This window comes from Medicago sativa, chromosome 3 (assembly GCF_051527215.1).
Source record: "Medicago sativa cultivar Bolivia chromosome 3, Bolivia_mono, whole genome shotgun sequence".
Lineage (NCBI taxonomy): Eukaryota > Viridiplantae > Streptophyta > Magnoliopsida > Fabales > Fabaceae > Medicago > Medicago sativa.
Window position 1 is genome coordinate 22,219,490 of NC_140751.1, and position 10,033 is coordinate 22,229,522.

At 36.7% G+C, this 10,033-nt stretch overlaps 1 non-coding gene across 1 annotated transcript; it reads left to right on the forward strand.

The window, feature by feature from the left end:
- The first annotated feature begins 644 nt into the window (after positions 1-644).
- On the forward strand, positions 645-755 carry LOC146936401 (small nucleolar RNA R71). Its single transcript, XR_015033689.1, has one exon. It is a non-coding gene; the product is annotated as a small nucleolar RNA R71 (small nucleolar RNA).
- Positions 756-10,033: the final 9,278 nt, after the last annotated feature.

Below are 10,033 nucleotides of genomic sequence, written 5' to 3' on the forward strand. Positions count from 1 at the left end.
CCTGATTGGGAGTTTGTGGCATTGGCTCTTGGTAGGTGTGGCTTTTGCTGTTTTAGGCCTTAGGTGCCTTGGGGTATTTGGTTAGAGGTTCCTTATGTATGCAGAGTCTTTTGTGTTCCATTTTTAAAGTGTTCCGTATATATACGACACCTCTATATTGATCTCATTGTGGTCTAAGGTTTTGGTGATCCTCTCACCTTTTTAGCTTAATAAATTTTGCTAATTACAAAAAAAATAGAAATTTCTAGAATAATGTAAAATACATAAGTGTAGAAATTTCTCCCAAAAACTCTCTAGAGAACATATAACCAACATGTCAAGCCTATAAATAGGCTACTCGTTTAAGTTAATAGAATTCAAGTTCTCTACAAATTCCATTTTCACTACTTCAACTATTTCTACTAAACTATTCCTTACTATCCGTTCCTAAATTAATATCATAAAGCATCTCAACAATTTAAATCTTTTTTTTTTATAAATGTGTTATAAATATCCATGAAAAAATATTAACCTTTTGACTGAGGATTAATTAGAGGTACATAGAATTATCCTGAACTCTTGATTCAGTCATCCATATAACAAGGAAAATTTAATTGCATAATGATGTAGCAAATCCGCAAGTGTGGACTATAAGCCACTTCTCTAAACCATGGTGGGGACAAAGTCTAAGCATTTCTTTGAAACGCTCCCACGCATCATAAAGAGATTCCCCATCTTTCTTTCTGAGTGAATCGTGTGATTTGATCCCTCAATTTAGCAGTTTTAGAAGGGGAAAGAATCGAGCAAGGAATGCTTGCCTCATTTGATCCCATTAAGTGATGGAACCAACTTCCAATGACTGGAACCAAGCACTAGCTCTATTCCTTAAGGAAAAAGGAAAGAGGTGTAGTCTTACGGCCTCTTGGTTCCTTTTCAAGGTTCCATTGAGTCTTAAGAAAGTTGAAATATGCAGATTTGGATCCTCAGTGGGTGATCCAGAAAACTGGTTTTGCTGCACCAAGTTTAGTAGTGCATGCTTAATTTCAAAATTGATACCCTCAATCGTTGGGTACACAATAATAACATGTGGCTGTCATACCCCAATTTTTGACCTAAGATCCCATTTCATTTGTCTTTTGGCCCGGAGTATATTTTTGCCTGTTAATGTACCCTCTTTAATGCTCAAGCTCTCATGAACATTGTGTTTATGCTCAAGCTCTCATGAACATTGTGATTATGCTCCAGCTCTCATGAGCATTGTGATCATGCTCAAGCTCTAAAGATGAATCTTGATGAGCAAGCAAGCAAAATATCTTAAAAAAACAAGACTTGGTGACCAAGTATGCTTAAATAATTAAATAATGGTGTCTTAGTGGCTAAGAAATGCAAGGACATTAACAGCAATGCATCTTGGAGAACAAGCATGAAACAGCTGTAAAAAGATAAGATATTTTTACTGTTCATGTACTTTTCACTGTTCACACACGCTCCTGGTACAAAGACAAGCTCAAGCTCATAGTGTTAAATGTTGAGGTCGAGGCTGACAAGCTCAAACTCAGTGTACAAAACTATGGGACAATGTCAGTTTTGCAATTCCTATCAACAGCAAGGGTCTCTACACAAGAATGAACAGCTGCATATATTGGAGGATGAGGGTTGGCTATAAATAGAAGCTTACTCTCAACAAGGAAAAAAGAGGAAAAAAAAGAGGAAAAAAGAGGGAAAAAAAGAGGAGAAAGAGGAAAAAAGAGGAAAAAAAAGAGGAAAAAAGAGGAAAAAAAGAGGGAAAAAGGAGAAGAGAAAAAAGGAGAAAGATTTGGAAATACACTCTCAAACCTACAATCAAGCAATAAATTCATCAAGCAATCTCAAGATCAAAAATACTCTCACAGTACCAAATCATATTTTCACATCATAAAACCAGTCACACAACCACCACTTAAACCACCACAAATCCATAACCCATCACACCCTAAACCAAACCGCATCACAGCTCTATCCAAGTCCACCAAGCCGATTTGAAACCTGCACAAAGCCGGTCACAGCAGAAGCCACTTTCAAGAAAAGGTAGTATTTCATTTCTTAGATCCAGGCTTAACTCTAACTCTTTCAAAAATCTTGAGGTTGTCTTGCTCGACCTCAGCTTTAATTTCTAGAGGTTGAGTTTGTCTTGCTCGACCTCAGCTTTAATTTCTAGAGGTTGAGCTTGTCTTGCTCGACCTCAGCTTTAATTTCTACCTAGAACTACGTAGCTTTGATTTCTCCATAGCACCTGGAGATACGTAGGAGCAAGATGAAACTCTTGTCAAGCACAATAATAAAAAACCCTTTTTTGCATTTAAAATCACAAAAAATATTTTCATAAACAAACCTTGATCTTAAATCAAGTGACCGTCTTTTTCATTTTTATTTTCTTAATCAAACTTCAATCAATTTAATCTTACTTCAAGTATATTCCTTTCAATATTAAAAAATACAAACCAATTCCAATTTGCCATTTGGCTTTTCATTTTTAAACCTTTTTCAAAAACCATTAAAAAAACCCAAAACCAATCAAACGTCAATTTCTACCCCGAACTACGAGGTTTTGATCCCTCACGGGTACGTAGGCAAAGGACACGCGTCCTTCCAAATCAATAAAATGTAGATAATTAGGTCTCTCTTTTCTTTTATCATTTCAAATTCCATTTTTTTAAAGCAAGCAAGTTTATAGCACAAAAGTTAAATAAAATCAAGAGGTTCTCGTAGAGTACTACGAATATTTAGGGTGCTTAACACCTTCCCTAAATATAACCAACCCCCGAACCCTTAATCCCTAAAAAATGTGGTATTTGAACCTTTTTCCACTTTCTTTTGAAAAGAATTAAATGTTCAGTCGTGAAATCAAAAACGGGTCTTTGACCGTCCGAAAAATGACGCGACAGAAATGGCGACTTCACTGGGGAATTAAAAGTAAGAGGGTTAAGCCTAACTTGGCTTTATTTAAATTTTTTGCTATAAACTTGCTGAAAAATAAAATTTTAGTAAAAGATGGAAATCCATGTATATTTGTTCTTCTTTCTTCTTTTCTTTTTAACGGGAGTGGTGAGATAAGCTCTATACCCGAGCTTGAGGGAAAATTAAGATAGGACGGTGGTATAATCATAGTGCTTTGCCAAGAGTGAATTTTGGTTATAGCACATGTGATAACCCCACTCAACTCAGGGATCTTGGAAACATACTATGTTGGCATGAGTATTCGTGCTTGACATGTAATTTTCAAGTGACCGCTAAAAGTTGAGAACCTTTAGTCACCTTTAACCCCTCTTGGCCTTTTAGGACGTAGTGCGGTGGCTAATCATGAGTCAATCTTGGTTTAGTCGATACGCGATACTACACTCGGACGAGACTTTCTTACGAACGTTGTTGGACCGGAAGTATTTCCGCAACCCGGTGACATTCGGAAGTGGTTGATGTAACGCCCTACTTCTATTAAAGCGATAAAACACGCGAATAAAACAGTTATTCAAGAAATAGACGCTACGTCTTCAACAAAAATCCAACAACATGCATTTACAAAAATATTCTGAACAGTCGCAGCGGATATAAATCATACATCTCCAATTATACATGTCATAACTCCAAATACATCAATACATAAAATCTTCAAAACCTGACATATGGGCAAAATCTCCATAACATAAACCAATGTCAAAATAAAAGACAAGACAACGTCCTAATCAGAGCCCTAAGCTAAGACTCCAAAAACAGATAGACGAGGTAGCTCCGCTATCCTCAAGCAATCACCAAGCAAGCAACAAAACTAATCCTGCATGCCGTCTACCCATTCATCCAAATAGGTAGGCGGTCCATCACAGACCACTGGGGGTAAGCTTCACATCAATCATAATCAACATAAACAAATATAAGCATTCAAGGATTTCATACATAACACATATACGTAACCATCTCTCCTAGGATACTAGCATCATATGATTATTATCCCCCATTTCAAACACCTCAAGCTATCACCTTACTAATATAGCACATTATGCATATTCAATCTCTAGTCAAGTCGTTGACATAAACTCATCATTCATCAACATCAATCAATGAAAGGATAACTCACCTTATTCCTCATTTATCCTAATCAACTCAACTCATACAATTCATCATTTCAAAGTATAAGCAAGCAATCATCATTATCAAGAAAATTGCCACATCAATACATATATATACATATACAATCCTCACGTCATTACTATTACCAAAATAATTATCATCAAATAGATTCACCAAGTGTATAAGCACAAACAAGTAAGATATGCAATTAGAGCATACTTCAATTATTCACAACCATCAACAAAGTCCACCAATGCACATATACACCAATCCACATAATCACAACATTCACCAATATCACCAATACACAAATTCACCAAGTCACATATTCATTTGTGACATAATTCATCAACCACTCAAATGTATGCAATGTTCTAGACTCTTCTAGATGCATGTGGTACCAGACTCCTCCAAGGTCGTCACCTCGTGATGCAACAAAAACATCATAGTCAACGGCTATAATCAACGGCTATATGGATACAAGTATCCGGTCAACGGCAATATGGATATAACATCCGACACGACATATGATGCATGAACATATGACTCAATCCACCATGCATATGTTCACAACAATTCAACGGCTATAATCAACGGCTATAGTCAACGGCTATAATCAACATCTATAATCATATATACATGCACTCCTCATCAATATCACCATCATTTGCATGTAATAATTCAACAACATAATTCAATACATGCAATCACCACATCCAAATATCAACATTAAGCATGTATAAATTCACCATCAACAGTTGACATTTTAGCATATTCGCATCAATATCAACGACATCACCATACATCAATAACTTCATACAATTTCTCACAATCCAAATAAAGGAGAATATACAGCACCTTATGATAAATATCATATTCAATCACCTAAAAACATTCACATATATTCATATAATCATATAAAGCTATACACGAAAGGTTTATAAGGTGATCGGCTTTAAAGAACCATTTTCGACAAAGTTCGTCTCAAAACAAAGTTATTTCAAATAAAGGAAAAACCAAGTTAGATCCAACAAGACATAGGTTTAAATACTCTTAAACCTTTCAATTAAACTCTTAGTAATTCTAGTTTTGAAGTTTGGAAACATTCCATAAGTTTTGGTTTAGCTTAGAAATAGTTAAGCTGAATTTTCATAAAGTTTTACTAAGACCCACATAGAGTATTTTCATCATAACTCAAAATATATACATCATTATAACACCATTTATAAAATCAACCCATTTTTTTTTTTTTTTTACAAAACCATCAACAACAACTCAATTCACCATTTTCACCAAAAATCAACAACACACAACAACAACACACCAAACATGAATAAACTCATGTAATCTCTACCACCCATATCATAAATTGTTGAGAATATCATAACACAACAACAACTACATCATCATCTTTCATCAAATTGAGCACAAATCAACAAAGTTTCATATAACCACAATTCAAGTATATAAAATCAACAACAACAACATGTTTAGCATCAATTTCACATACTCAAAATTACATCAAAATACTTACACGAATTTCACCATTTAAATTCACAATTAATCACTTTTCACAATAAGCACTTATGAATTTAAGAAGAAAAATAGATTATGATTGAAATCTAACCCCCTTACCTCAATTAGCAATAATCCTAGCAAAAGCTTTAAGCTTCTCCCTCTTCTCTTCCTCTTTTCTTTTCTTTCTTCCTTTCTCTTCTCTTCTTTCTCTTCTACGTTTCCTCTCTTCTCTTTCCTCACTTATTCTTCAATTATTTCTTTCTTTCCCTACCTTTCCTTTTCTATTCTTTCCACCAATCTTTCTTTCCATTATTTTATTCTTTCTTTCTATAAAATAATATAGTCCACTCACAACAGGTCTACTCACTTAACGGTAAAATAATAATAATAACGATCACTTATCGGCTCACAACTAATTAGAAATATTACTACTCACTCAACTTAGTAAATTGTCTAATTATTACCCTTCTAACACCGAATTCTAATAATCCCAACGAAAAATACACACAGAAACAATTAATCACATATGAGCACATACAACACATATTAAAAACAATTAAAATTAAGTCTAGCGAAAATCGGGCTGTTACAACTCTCCCCCACTAAAAAGAATTTTCGCCCTCGAAAATTACCTGAAGGAAACAACTCCGGGTACGAAACCTTCATCCTACTCTCCGATTCCCAAGTGGCACTCTCACCAGTTGGTCCAATCCAAATCACTTTAACTAAAACAATCTCCTTGCCACGCAAACGCTTCACATCTCGATCCTCAATCCTAACTGGCCAAGTCTCAACGGTCAAATTATTTCTTACTTCCAAATCATCCACTTGAATCACATGAGAAGCATCAAACACATACTTCCGTAACTGAGACACGTGAAACACATCATGAAGATTCGACAAAGATGGTGGCAACGCAATCCGATACGCTACAACCCCAATCTTCTCAATAATTTCAAACGGTCCAACAAAACGAGGAGTCAACTTTCGACACTTCAAAGCACGACCAACACCAGTTATAGGATTCACTCTCAAAAACACATGATCACCAACCTGAAACTCAATGTCCTTCCTCCTCTTATCATGATAACTCTTCTGCCTACTCTGAGACGCTTTCATCTTCTCTTGAATCATTTTAACCTTTTCGGTAGTCTCTCGTACAACTTCCGGTCCTAATAAAGCACTTTCGCCTGACTCATACCAACATAACGGAGTTCTACACCTTCGACCATACAACGCCTCAAACGGTGCCATACCAATACTAGAATGAAAACTGTTGTTGTAAGTAAACTCAATCAACGGTAAACATTCGACCCAACTGACACCTTGTTCCAACACACAAGCTCTCAACAAATCTTCCAAACTCTGAATAGTTCTCTCTGTTTGCCCATCCGTCTGAGGATGATAAGCAGAACTCAATCTTAACTTAGTTTCCAAAGCCGCCTGCAAGCTCTCCCAAAACTTAGAAGTAAACCTCGGATCCCGATCCGACACAATACTAGAAGGTATACCATGCAATCTAACAATCTGCTCAATGTAGATCTCAGCCAACTTTGCGACAGACATACCGGTCTTGATAGGAACAAAATGTGCCAACTTGGTCAACCGATCAACAATCACCCAAATCGAATGAAAACCCTTAGCAGTCATCGGCATTGCTCCAACAAAATCCATAGAGATATTATCCCACTTCCACTCTGGAACAAATACCGGTTGCATCAAACCCGACGGTTTCTGATGTTCAATCTTAGACTTCTGACAAACCAAACAGGCATAAACAAATTCCGCTATCTCCTTCTTCATTCCAGGCCACCAAAACAACCTCTTCAAATCCTGATACATCTTAGTCGCTCCTGGATGAATACTTAAACTACTTCTGTGACCTTCTTCCAAAATACTTTTCTTAAGCTCAAGAACATCTGGTACACAAACACGGTCACGAAACATCAAAACGTTGTTCTCACCCAATCTGAAGTCTCCACCCTTACCTTGATTAACCAACACCACTCGTTCTACAAGTTCCAAATCTTCCTTCTGACCGTTCTTAATCTCTTCCACAATATTACTCGTCAGCTTCAACATTCCTAATCTCACACCATCCGGTGTCAACTCACTAACCAAACTCAAATCTCGAAATTGTTCGATCAATTCCAACTCTTTGATCATCAAAGCAGACATATGCAACGACTTCCTACTCAAAGCATCTGCTACCACATTCGCCTTTCCAGGATGATAACTTAACTGAAAATCGAAATCCTTAAGATACTCCATCCATCTTCTTTGCCTCATATTCAATTCTTTCTGATCAAATAAGTACTTCAAACTCTTGTGGTCACTGAACACTTCGAATTTAGAACCATACAAATAATGCCTCCAAATCTTCAACACATACACAACTGCCGCCAATTCTAAATCATGAGTCGGATAATTCTTCTCATGCACTTTCAACTGCCTTGATGCATAAGCCACAACCTGACGATTCTGCATAAGCACGCCACCAAGACCCATCTTAGAAGCATCACAATACACAACAAATGATTCCTTTGGGTTTGGTAAAATCAACACTGGGGCTGAAGTCAACCTCTTTTTCAACTCTTGGAAACTCTCCTCACACTTAGCATCCCAAACATAAGCTTGTCCTTTCCGAGTCAACTGCGTCATTGGCAACGCCAACTTTGAGAATCCCTCAATAAACCTCCGATAATAACCTGCTAACCCAAGAAAGCTTCTAACCTCAAAGACTGACTTTGGCGATTCCCACTGCAACACTGCATCAACCTTTGATGGATCCACCGCAATACCACCTTTCGAAATCACATGACCAAGAAAACTCACTTCCCGCAACCAAAACTCACACTTAGACAACTTAGTACACAACTGATTCTCCTTCAAAGAACCAAACAAAATCCAAAATCAACAGGACACTTAACACAACGACAAGCAACTGAGCCTCCGCAGTCAAAGATACCTTCCCTTGCCAGACTAACACACTAGAAGCAAACTGCTACTCCCCCACTACGCTCAAACCCACCTAAAAGAACGAAACAACACAACAAGTACCGAAGGTAATTCACTACCATTCGCATACAAACAGGAAATTCAACGAATACTAGTCCGGACAAGACTGACCACGGCTCTGATACCAACTTGTAACGCCCTACTTCTATTAAAGCGATAAAACACGCGAATAAAACAGTTATTCAAGAAATAGACGCTACGTCTTCAACAAAAATCCAACAACATGCATTTACAAAAATATTCTGAACAGTCGCAGCGGATATAAATCATACATCTCCAATTATACATGTCATAACTCCAAATACATCAATACATAAAATCTTCAAAACCTGACATATGGGCAAAATCTCCATAACATAAACCAATGTCAAAATAAAAGACAAGACAACGTCCTAATCAGAGCCCTAAGCTAAGACTCCAAAAACAGATAGACGAGGTAGCTCCGCTATCCTCAAGCAATCACCAAGCAAGCAACAAAACTAATCCTGCATGCCGTCTACCCATTCATCCAAATAGGTAGGCGGTCCATCACAGACCACTGGGGGTAAGCTTCACATCAATCATAATCAACATAAACAAATATAAGCATTCAAGGATTTCATACATAACACATATACGTAACCATCTCTCCTAGGATACTAGCATCATATGATTATTATCCCCCATTTCAAACACCTCAAGCTATCACCTTACTAATATAGCACATTATGCATATTCAATCGCTAGTCAAGTCGTTGACATAAACTCATCATTCATCAACATCAATCAATGAAAGGATAACTCACCTTATTCCTCATTTATCCTAATCAACTCAACTCATACAATTCATCATTTCAAAGTATAAGCAAGCAATCATCATTATCAAGAAAATTGCCACATCAATACATATATATACATATACAATCCTCACGTCATTACTATTACCAAAATAATTATCATCAAATAGATTCACCAAGTGTATAAGCACAAACAAGTAAGATATGCAATTAGAGCATACTTCAATTATTCACAACCATCAACAAAGTCCACCAATGCACATATACACCAATCCACATAATCACAACATTCACCAATATCACCAATACACAAATTCACCAAGTCACATATTCATTTGTGACATAATTCATCAACCACTCAAATGTATGCAATGTTCTAGACTCTTCTAGATGCATGTGGTACCAGACTCCTCCAAGGTCGTCACCTCGTGATGCAACAAAAACATCATAGTCAACGGCTATAATCAACGGCTATATGGATACAAGTATCCGGTCAACGGCAATATGGATATAACATCCGACACGACATATGATGCATGAACATATGACTCAATCCACCATGCATATGTTCACAACAATTCAACGGCTATAATCAACGGCTATAGTCAACGGCTATAATCAACATCTATAATCATATATAC